Source organism: Callorhinus ursinus, unplaced genomic scaffold, assembly GCF_003265705.2.
Source record: "Callorhinus ursinus isolate GAN/ISIS: 27379988/994484 unplaced genomic scaffold, GSC_fseal_2.0 scaffold7, whole genome shotgun sequence".
Taxonomy (NCBI): domain Eukaryota; kingdom Metazoa; phylum Chordata; class Mammalia; order Carnivora; family Otariidae; genus Callorhinus; species Callorhinus ursinus.
In genome coordinates this window covers 6,167,021-6,176,420 of record NW_027397069.1, presented here as the reverse complement: position 1 = coordinate 6,176,420, position 9,400 = coordinate 6,167,021, and the positions used below count along the sequence as shown (strand labels likewise).

At 40.3% G+C, this 9,400-nt stretch overlaps 1 protein-coding gene and 1 pseudogene across 5 annotated transcripts in view; one reads left to right on the top strand and one right to left on the bottom strand.

The window, feature by feature from the left end:
• Positions 1–9,400, top strand: part of PCCA (propionyl-CoA carboxylase subunit alpha) — a 394,194-nt gene that overhangs the window by 314,208 nt on the left and 70,586 nt on the right. The window lies entirely within an intron of this gene.
• Positions 8,651–9,229, bottom strand: LOC112826576 (large ribosomal subunit protein uL29m-like; annotated as a pseudogene).

Genomic DNA, 9,400 nt, shown 5'->3' with positions numbered 1-9,400 from the left:
TCTCCCCCTCCTCCTATCCACCCCCCAACATGTGCAACCTTTACAAGAGGGATGTAGATACCAAACATGTAAACACTATATAAATGAGGTAATTTGAGTACTAAGAAGGTCGATAAAGGCTATAAGACAGGATAATTCATAGAAAGTACCTAAAGGAGGTAGCTTTAGCTAGGGTGGCTAGAAAGTTGTTTCTTGAATAGCTTACACTGAGTTGAGACCTATGAGGAGAAGAGGGCAGCCACGTAAAAATTTAGGGGGTGAAAGTCCCAAGTTGCAGGAATGGCAAGTGCAAAGGCTCAGAGACAGGAACAAGCGTGGTTTGTGCAGAGGCCTGAGGGAAGACCAGCATCTTGAGTCGAGCTTAGGAGAGTGGAAGAAGATAGGCAGGGACTAGATTGTATAGGGTCTTTGTAGGACAAAAAGTTTGGGTTTTATTCAGTTCCCACTGTGAAGCTTTTGAAGGGTTTTGAATAGAAGAATGATAGGATGTGATTTAAAATCACTGCTGTGAGGAGGATGGACCACAGGGGACCAGTGGTGGAATTAAGGGAACCATTTGTATGATCATTATAGTCATCCAGGTGATAATTGCTGATGGCTGAGACCAGGAGTCGGCCAAATCCAGCCCAAGGCCTGTTTCTGGATGGCTCCCAAGTTGAGCGGTTATTACATTTAAATTAAAAGAAGAAGAGTGCTTCATGACACATGGAAAGTATGTGAGATTTAGACTTCAGCGTCCATAAATAGAGTTTTACCGGAATATAGCCACATTTATTTGTTTTTTATTTGCTATGACTGCTTTTGGAATTTTTGTTAAGTAGAACCTTAATTCCCCGATTTCCCGATCACACAGCAATTCAGTGGCTTAGCAGTGGTAAAGTTTATTGTGATATTTTTGAGCTCAGAACCAAGATTTAAATTTTTCCGAATAAGAAGAAGCACCCTCAGCCACTGTTACCAAACATCAGAGGGCTTTGAAAATTAGCTTATGCTGCAGATTTGATGTTTGTTAATGAATTCAACCTAAAATTGCAAGACAAAACAGTAGTTACATGCAAAAATTATACTGTGGTAATATCATTTTGACAATTAATGTTTGAATCACAACTAATGTCAAGCTGCTTTTTACACTTCCCCAGGCTGTCAAAAGATTAAAACAAGAAGTGAACCACAGTTTCAACAGCATTTTTCAAACCTCAATGCAAGAGCAAAGGAAATACCCATATTTTAAAATCCATTTCACTGTACAGTTGAAGATCTTCCACCTAGCCTAAAATTGGAAGTGATCAGACTGAAATGTAAGGTTAGGCTAAAGGCAAATATCAGGAGAGGAATCTAACAAAATTCTGTAAATGCCTTCCAAGCAATGAATATGCTTAAGTAGAGTCCTATGCTTGTGGATTGTCATCAGTATTTAGGAGTACCTGTTTGTGGGAAAAGGTATTGTCAAAGGTGAATTAGCGGGGCGCCTGGGTGGCTCAGTAGGTTAAGCGTCTGCCTTCAGCTCAGATTATGATCCCAGGGTCCTGGGATCAAGCCCCACATCCGGCTCCCAGCTTGGCAAGGGAGCCTGCTTCTCCCTCTCCCTTTGCTGCTCCCCCTTGCTTGTGCTTGCTCTCTCTTTCTCTCTCTCTCTCTCAAATAAATAAATAAAATCTTTAAAAAAAAGGTGAAATAGGTAAAATCTCGTTGCAGATCAGCATTAACAGATGCATATTTGCCATTGATTGTGATGATAGAGAATACTAACTTTGAGCCCCAATTAAACAGAATTTTATCCCTAAATCAGAGAATTCCATTTTCCTTATTAGTGTTACCAAAAAATACCATAGAACTTACGTATTATTGTATTTTGAATGTTGTCCCCAAGAAATCATGAAAATCTGTTTTCTCTCTTGTTCTGTAACTAGATGCATCACATCCTCCATTTTGCCTCACAAAGCCTAAAACACTTACTACCTGGCCCTTTACGGAAAGAGTTTTTGTCAAGCCTTGACTTAGACTAAGGTGGTAGCAGGCGAGATGGTAAGAAGCAAACTAATTTGACATATATTTGGGGAGGAAGGCAGAAAAGATTGACAGGGGTGCCTGGGTGCCTCAGTCGGTTGAGAGTCTGCCTTTGGCTCAGGTCATGATCCTGGGGTCCTGGGATCGAGCCCCGTGTTGGGCTCCTTGCTCACCAGGGAGCCTGCTTTTCCCTCTCCTGCTCCCTCTGTGGTCTCTCTCAAATAAATAAATAAAATCTTTAAAAAAAAAAAAAAAGGGACAGATCAGATACCAGGTGAAGGAAGTTAGAGAATGAAGGGTAAGCAACTGAGTGAAGGATGGCAGTGTTTACTGAGATAGGAAGTAGGGGAGGAGCGGGTTTGGGGAGGCAAATCAATAATTCTGTTTGGACTTGGTAGGTTTAACATGTACATTAGATATCCAAGTATTGAGGTCCAGATTGACTCTGTGAGTCTTGAACTCTTAGGACAAAAGGGAATTAAAAACATAAATCCCATAGTCATAAGCCTGTAGATTTTCTCTCAAAGCATGAATCTGCCACTTACAAAAGGATCTTACACCATACATAAAAATTAACTCAAATGGATTAAAGACTTAAATGTTACACCTAAAACCATGAAACTCTTAGAAGAAGATGGAGGCCAAAAGCTTCATAACACTGGACTTAAGAATGATTTCTTGGTTATAATACCGAAGTCATAGGCAACAAAAGCAAACACAGACAAATAGGACTACCTCAAACTTAAAAATGTCAGTGCATCAAAGGACACAAACAACAGAGTGAATGGGAGAAAATATTTGCAAATCCTATATCTGCTAAGGGGTTAAAATCCAGAATGTATAGAGACTACGACTTAACAAGAAGACGAAATTTATTTATTTATTTGTTTTTTTTTTTGCTTGCTTACTTATTTATAAAAATTTAGTTATTTAGGGGTGCCTGGGTGGCTCAGTCGTTAAGCGTCTGCCTTCGGCTCAGGTCATGATCCCAGGGTCCTGGGATGGAGCCCCGCATCGGGCTCCCTGCTCGGGGGGAAGCCTGCTCCTCCCTCCCCCACTCCCCCTGCTTGTGTTCCCTCTCTTGCCGTGTCTCTCTCTGTCAAATAAATGAGATCTCTAAAAAAAAAAAAAAAAAAAAAGACTGAAACAGCATCAGGACAGTGTGGTGTTGGTAGGTAGATATTTGGGACAGAATGAAGTGTAGAAGTGGATGCAGATAGAGGGGGTCAGTTGATTATTGGCAAAGATATTCAGGAATTTTAATGCAAAATTTTCTTAAAAGGTGCGGAAACAATGTCCATTTGATGAATAAAATGAACTCGTTTATTAGACAGCAGATCAGTGGTTGCCTGAGGGCAGGGACCAAGATTGGACTGTGAAAGGGCAGGAAGAACATATTGGAGGTGGTGGAAATGTTCTGTATGTTGATTGTGATGGTGGTTTTTTAAAGTTGTCGAAAGTCATTGAATTCTATACTTTAAATGGAATGCATTCTTTTGTACGTAAGGTATGCTTCAATGAAGCTGATTTATTTTAAGATGGGCATTGCATTGGGGGGAAGCATGGATGTGGATGAGGTGACACAGGGGAAGAAAGTAGCTGGAGAAGAGAAGAGAGCTGGGGCTGGGCTGGGGCCCTCCCCCAGGTAGAAATTGAATGAAGAGACGAAGAAGGCTAAGAAAGAACTGCCAGGGAGGTAGGACTAAAACCAGGGGCATGGATATCCTTGAAATCAGTGCAAGAATTGTGTTTGGGAAAGAGAATCATCAACAGTTCTAGCATTGCTGGATAAGATGAGGACAAAGCCAACTGATAGGTAAGGAAATCGTAGGTGATCTTGATGGGAAGGCCTACAGACAAACGGTGGGGGGAAAACACATGGGAACAGGTTCAATGGAGAATGGAAAGGGACAATGTACAGACCATGGAGAGAGACAATTTTTTAAGGAGTCTGGCTGTAAAGGACAAAGGGGACTGTAGCTGGAGGGAAATGGCTATAGAATTTTTTTTTTTTATCCTTCCATTTTATTTGTTGAAGGAAAGGGATTCTTTGTCTTGTACAGTTTTTCACTGCCAGAACTGAGCTGATTGCATCCCAGTGGTGAGGCTTAACATGTCCTTCCTCCTTTGTTTTCTATAAATTGATCTTTGTATCTAGAGATGTAATCAGATTTGGGTGCCATTATCTTTGGCAAGACTGAGTCATAAAATGGTGTGGTGTGCCTCTGTAAGAGACACACATACTGTCTGGTCACCACTCCGTTGATATTCAAGCTTTGGTCAATAAATTCATCAAGGTTTACAAAATGATGATGTTCCAATATTGTCATTTTTATTCATTTATTACCAGGACTAATTCTTTATTTTATTTTTTTTTAAAGATTTTATTTATTTATTTGAGAGAGAGAGAATGAGGGATAGAGAGCACGAGGGGGAAGAGGGTCAGAGGGAGAAGCAGACTCCCCGCTGAGCAGGGAGCCCAATGCGGGACTCGATCCCGGGACTCCAGGATCATGACCTGAGCCGAAGGCAGTCGTTTAACCAACTGAGCCACCCAGGCGCCCCCAGGACTAATTCTTTAAAGAGAAACTCTATCTCAACTGCTTCTTGGGTTATCCAGGACAACAGTTTTCATAGAAAAGATAAATGCTGGATCCTTTCCCTTGATTTTTCCAGTTCCTAGAGAGTTGGTTCCCTATGATTCTCCAAAAGTGACTAAATTAGGGTGTTTTGTTTTTGTTTCTGGTATCCACTTTGAACTCATGGGTTCAAACATACCTGGTCTGCATTAATCCACTGCAGTTACAATCCTTATTGTCGGTCAGACTTCATCAGCTCTGGCCAGGGAATGTTTTCAGTCCTGAGTCTTTCTCACATGGCCCCAATCTTTGATAGCTCCTTACTTTCTGATGTGACAAGATATAGCAGCCTCATTTCTGCCCCAAACTCGGGATCAGCCATTCTGCCGAGAAACCTTGATTTCTTGGAGTGGGAAGTGGTATTTGTAGACAACATTTGGGGTGCTAGGGATGTTTGTTGTCTCTGGGCCTCTTCAGCGTTTCTGCGGAAGATTCAGAAACCATGCCACCACTGCCATCTTCCCAGAATCCAACAGCCACACTTTTCAATCAAAATTTCTCATTCTGAATAGCTATTAGGATTAAATCTGTTACTGCATGACAGAGGTGATTAATTGTGCTCATTCTGTTCTGGTAAATATGGATTGGATTCTGGATCTCTGCCTCAGGCTTCTGAGGAAGGAAGATTTAACAGCTGCTGGGTTGAGTCCTGGGTTTGGAGTAATGGCAATGCTTTCACTGAGTATTTACCTCACTACTCAAAATCTCAGCAGTGTGGAAGTCAGCGTATCATTGGACTGCCTGTCCTCAATCTACATCATTCTACAGCACTCCTTTCCCTGATTTCTTGATTACACACCTCTGACTCTGCCCAGCTAAAACTTTGGCTAAACAGTCGAAGACTGAGAGATATGTAGATCACTCTTGTCTTTCATAGTATGGAAAAACTTAGAATTCTTGGTGAAGATTGATTTTTCGTTTCCGTTGCTGTGGCACTCACTTGCATGCTGTTGGGATTAAGGAAGAAGTGTAAGAAATGGTCCTTGTTCTTAAAGAACTCACCATCTAAGTGATGATCTGGTCTGAAATTGTAGAGATATTCCATCCTGCACAATAGAGATATCCCAACCCTGCACAACTACTTGGGTTGGGATTCTTTTTTTTTGAAGATTTTATTTATTTAACAGAGAGAGACACAGCGAGAGAGGCAACACAAGCAAGGGGAGTGGGAGAGGGAGAAGCTGGCTTCCCGCGGAGCAGGGAGCCCGATGCGGGGCTCGATCCCAGGACCCTGGGATCATGACCTGAACCAAAGGTAGATGCTTAACGACTGAGCCACCCAGGCGTCCCTAGGTTGGGATTCTTATTCTCCATTTGCAATGCAGGCAGATTATTTTTATATCCCTGTATCTTTATTTTCCTTACAAGTAAAACAAAATGTAGATTTTGAGATCCATTTGCTCTCCAAATTCTACGTTTCTGTGAATGAAACAGGCTTAGTTCTACTTTTGGGTTCACCTCTATCTAGCCTTTGAGCCTCCTACCTTAGTGAATGCTACCTTGCGGCATTTTCCTTGGTCTCCCAGCCCACCTCCTCCCCGATTCCTGTGTATCCTGAACCTTACATCAGACCATCAATCTTTCTAAAACAACCATGTTCCTCCACAGTTTTTAAATATAAGAACTTGGTTAAGTGTGAAATCTGTGCAAGATGGGACTTGGCTCTGTAATTCCTTCTCTGTTTTCCTTTCTTGCCCCTTCACTCCATTAACCAAACCTATCTCTGACCATATGGACAATTCACCACGCCTTAAACTCACGTGCATTTTCTTTATCTGAAATTTGCATATACTGTCCCATCTGACCAAAAGTGGTTCATTTATTTCCCTTTTAGAGAGTGTCTGCTCATTTTTTAGTACCCAGCTCTACTGTGTATCTTCAAGTCTTCCTTAACCTTTCTGGGCATTTAGCTGGTCTGGCCTCTTATCTGTTAATACTTTGTACATTTTGTACTATGGATTTATCATATTGAATTATAATTTTATTTATTTATTTATTTATTTATTTATTTTTTAATGTAATCTCTACACCCAGTGTGGGGCTCGAACTCACAACCCCGAGATAAGAGTTGCATGCTCTACTGACTAAGCCAACCAGATGCCCCTATAATTTTTGTAGAATTTTCTTCTTTCCTTCAGTCACCTAGAGGGTGAAGTTTAATTCAGCTGGCAGTGTTCAATTCAATATAGTTGATGAACGGATGGATGGATAGATGGATGGATGGATGACCAACGTAGAAGTGCCAGTGTCAGAACCCCGGATTCAGGACTCAGTTCTTAATCCCTTAGGACGTCGAGGGAAATAATTGATTTTGTTCCATTCTGTACTGTTTCTCTTTTTGCCTTTATTAAGTTCTATATGTCCATTTGGAAGAATAGGGATAATAGGTGAGCCAAAAAGAAAGGCCAACTAATATCTTCCACCGAGAAATAGTAGTTAACTGTGCTATGTGCATTATCTGTGCCAGAATTTTATCTTTAACATATACAAGTTTTTATCATGATAGATTCCAAACATTGTTTTGTTCTTTTTTTTTTTTTTTGCACTTAGAAATAATACTGTGAACATTTTTTCATGTCTCAGATTTTTTAATGGCTGCATGGATTATACCATAATTTATTTAACCGTTTTTTTTTTTTTTTTATTCATCATTTAGGTTGCTTGGAAGGTTTTAGATTCTGTAAACTGCACTGTGATGTCATTTTTGTAGCTGTGGGCTTCTTTTGTTTTTGGTTGTTGTTGTTATTAACGTTTTGCCTACTCATGACTTTTTCCCTTAGGATAAAATCTTAGAAGTGAAGTTAATGGATAAAAATACTGATTTTGAGTCTTCTGCACTGTAGCACACCACGTTGAGTGTGCTGGTCAGACTACTCTTGTGTTGAGTCACTGGGGCAGTACTTGCGGGTGGGGTAACCATCTTGTTGTCCTAGTGCATTAATCCGCTTTCCTTCTGACTGCTCTAACTTCCCTCAGTCAAGGACCCAGGGACTCAAGCTTGAATTCTGGAGATTTGCTCTGGGTTCCAGGACTTGAGTGATCTTAAAGATTGGGGTTGGTAAACCTATACTTCTTAAAAAGAATAAAATTAGGATGTATCTGTAATAGTCCATGGCAGGCAGCCCTGCCTGTCCCAGGGCTACGCCTGGGAACTTTAAAAAAAAAACATATAGCTACATAGTTAGAAAGGCTTTATTTTTTGTGGAGTCTTTGAGGCCGTTAGGCCCTTTCTGAGTAGCGCAGGAAAGAAAGAATTTTGAAGAATAAGCTAGGAATAAATAGAGCAATTTTACAGGTGAGAATTATCTGGAAAAAAAATATAATTTACTTCTAGTGAACTATTTAGTTATCCATTTCTAGCAAACTGAAATTCAAACAAGATATGCATAAATCCTACTGTATTCACTTTGAGCTTTTTTATTTACAAATATTTGCGGAACGTAGAGGTTATATCTATTTTCACTGCTCTCTGGTTGTAGAAGCATTGTGTTGTCCTCTTGTTATTTTAAACAAATGCTAACTTTTTATGACAGGTTTATTGAGGTAGAATTCACACACCACACAGTTCACCCAAAGTGCACAAGTCACTGTTTTTAGTCTCTTCACAGAAGTTGTGCAACCATCACCACAAACAATTGCAGAACATTTTCACCAACGCAGAAAGCAAGCCTTACTAATGAGCAGTCATTTCCCATTTCCTCCCTGCCGTCTCCCCCAGGCAGCCGCCTTTCCTTCCTCCCTTCTTCCTTCTCTTTTCCCTCCCCCCTTCCTTTCTTTCTAAAAGGAATTTGATCTGTGCTTTATACCTGATTTTTTTCAAAGTTTGGTAAAAGCACGACCACTCCCAGAATTAGCATGGCATATTAACACTTCGACCAATCAGTAAGTCAGTTGTCATTCAGCTGAAAACACAAGTTCTTTATGAAGCCACTTAACATATATTTACTTTTGTATATAGACTATTATCCAAGAAGAATAAAATGTAAGTTAAGAGTTCAAACTTATTAGATAGGACTTGACTTCTGGGCTTCAGAAAGATGTGGAAACTCTTTCTTAACCAACTGAGCTACCCAGGCGCCCCATGGAAACTCTTTCTGAAGAAATTTTTCTTACTTTTTTTTTAATTATTTTTTTTAAATTTTTTTATTGTTATGTTAATCACCATACATTACATCATTAGTTTTTGATGTAGTGTTCCATGATTCATTGTTTGTGTATGAAATTTTTCTTACTTCTTCCCCCTAGACTTACTGGCTTTAATGTGGGCTTCTCCAGTCTCACTCTGACAAAATGCCCCACGTGAGGCCTGGCAAAGAATCATTTCTTATTGTATCTGTTACTTAGGTACCAAGGCATAGCCACTTCTTGAACTTGTGCCAGATGATTCTTCCAAAGATGCCTCTTATCCAAACATGAGGTCTAGCTTTTTCTTGGGCAGTCTGAAGAAGCCTTAGGGCATCGTCTCTTTCCTGGACAACTTCATCTAATGCATCCGTAGAATCTGCTACCCTTTCTTACTGTTCCAGACTTAGCATTTTTGGCAATCTCTGCCTCTTGGCACCCTGCTGTAGAGTTAGGAGCATGTTTCTTTTTTCAGTAGGACAGCCAGAGTTTATGTATATCTTCATTACTTTCATTCCTAATTGTTGACAGGTCCATGAGGCTCCAAGTTTCACTCCCCCGCCCCCCAATTTCTTGGGGAATCAAAAAATTCTTTCAGTCCTTTCCTTGACAGGTGGTATAAAGTAATCTAC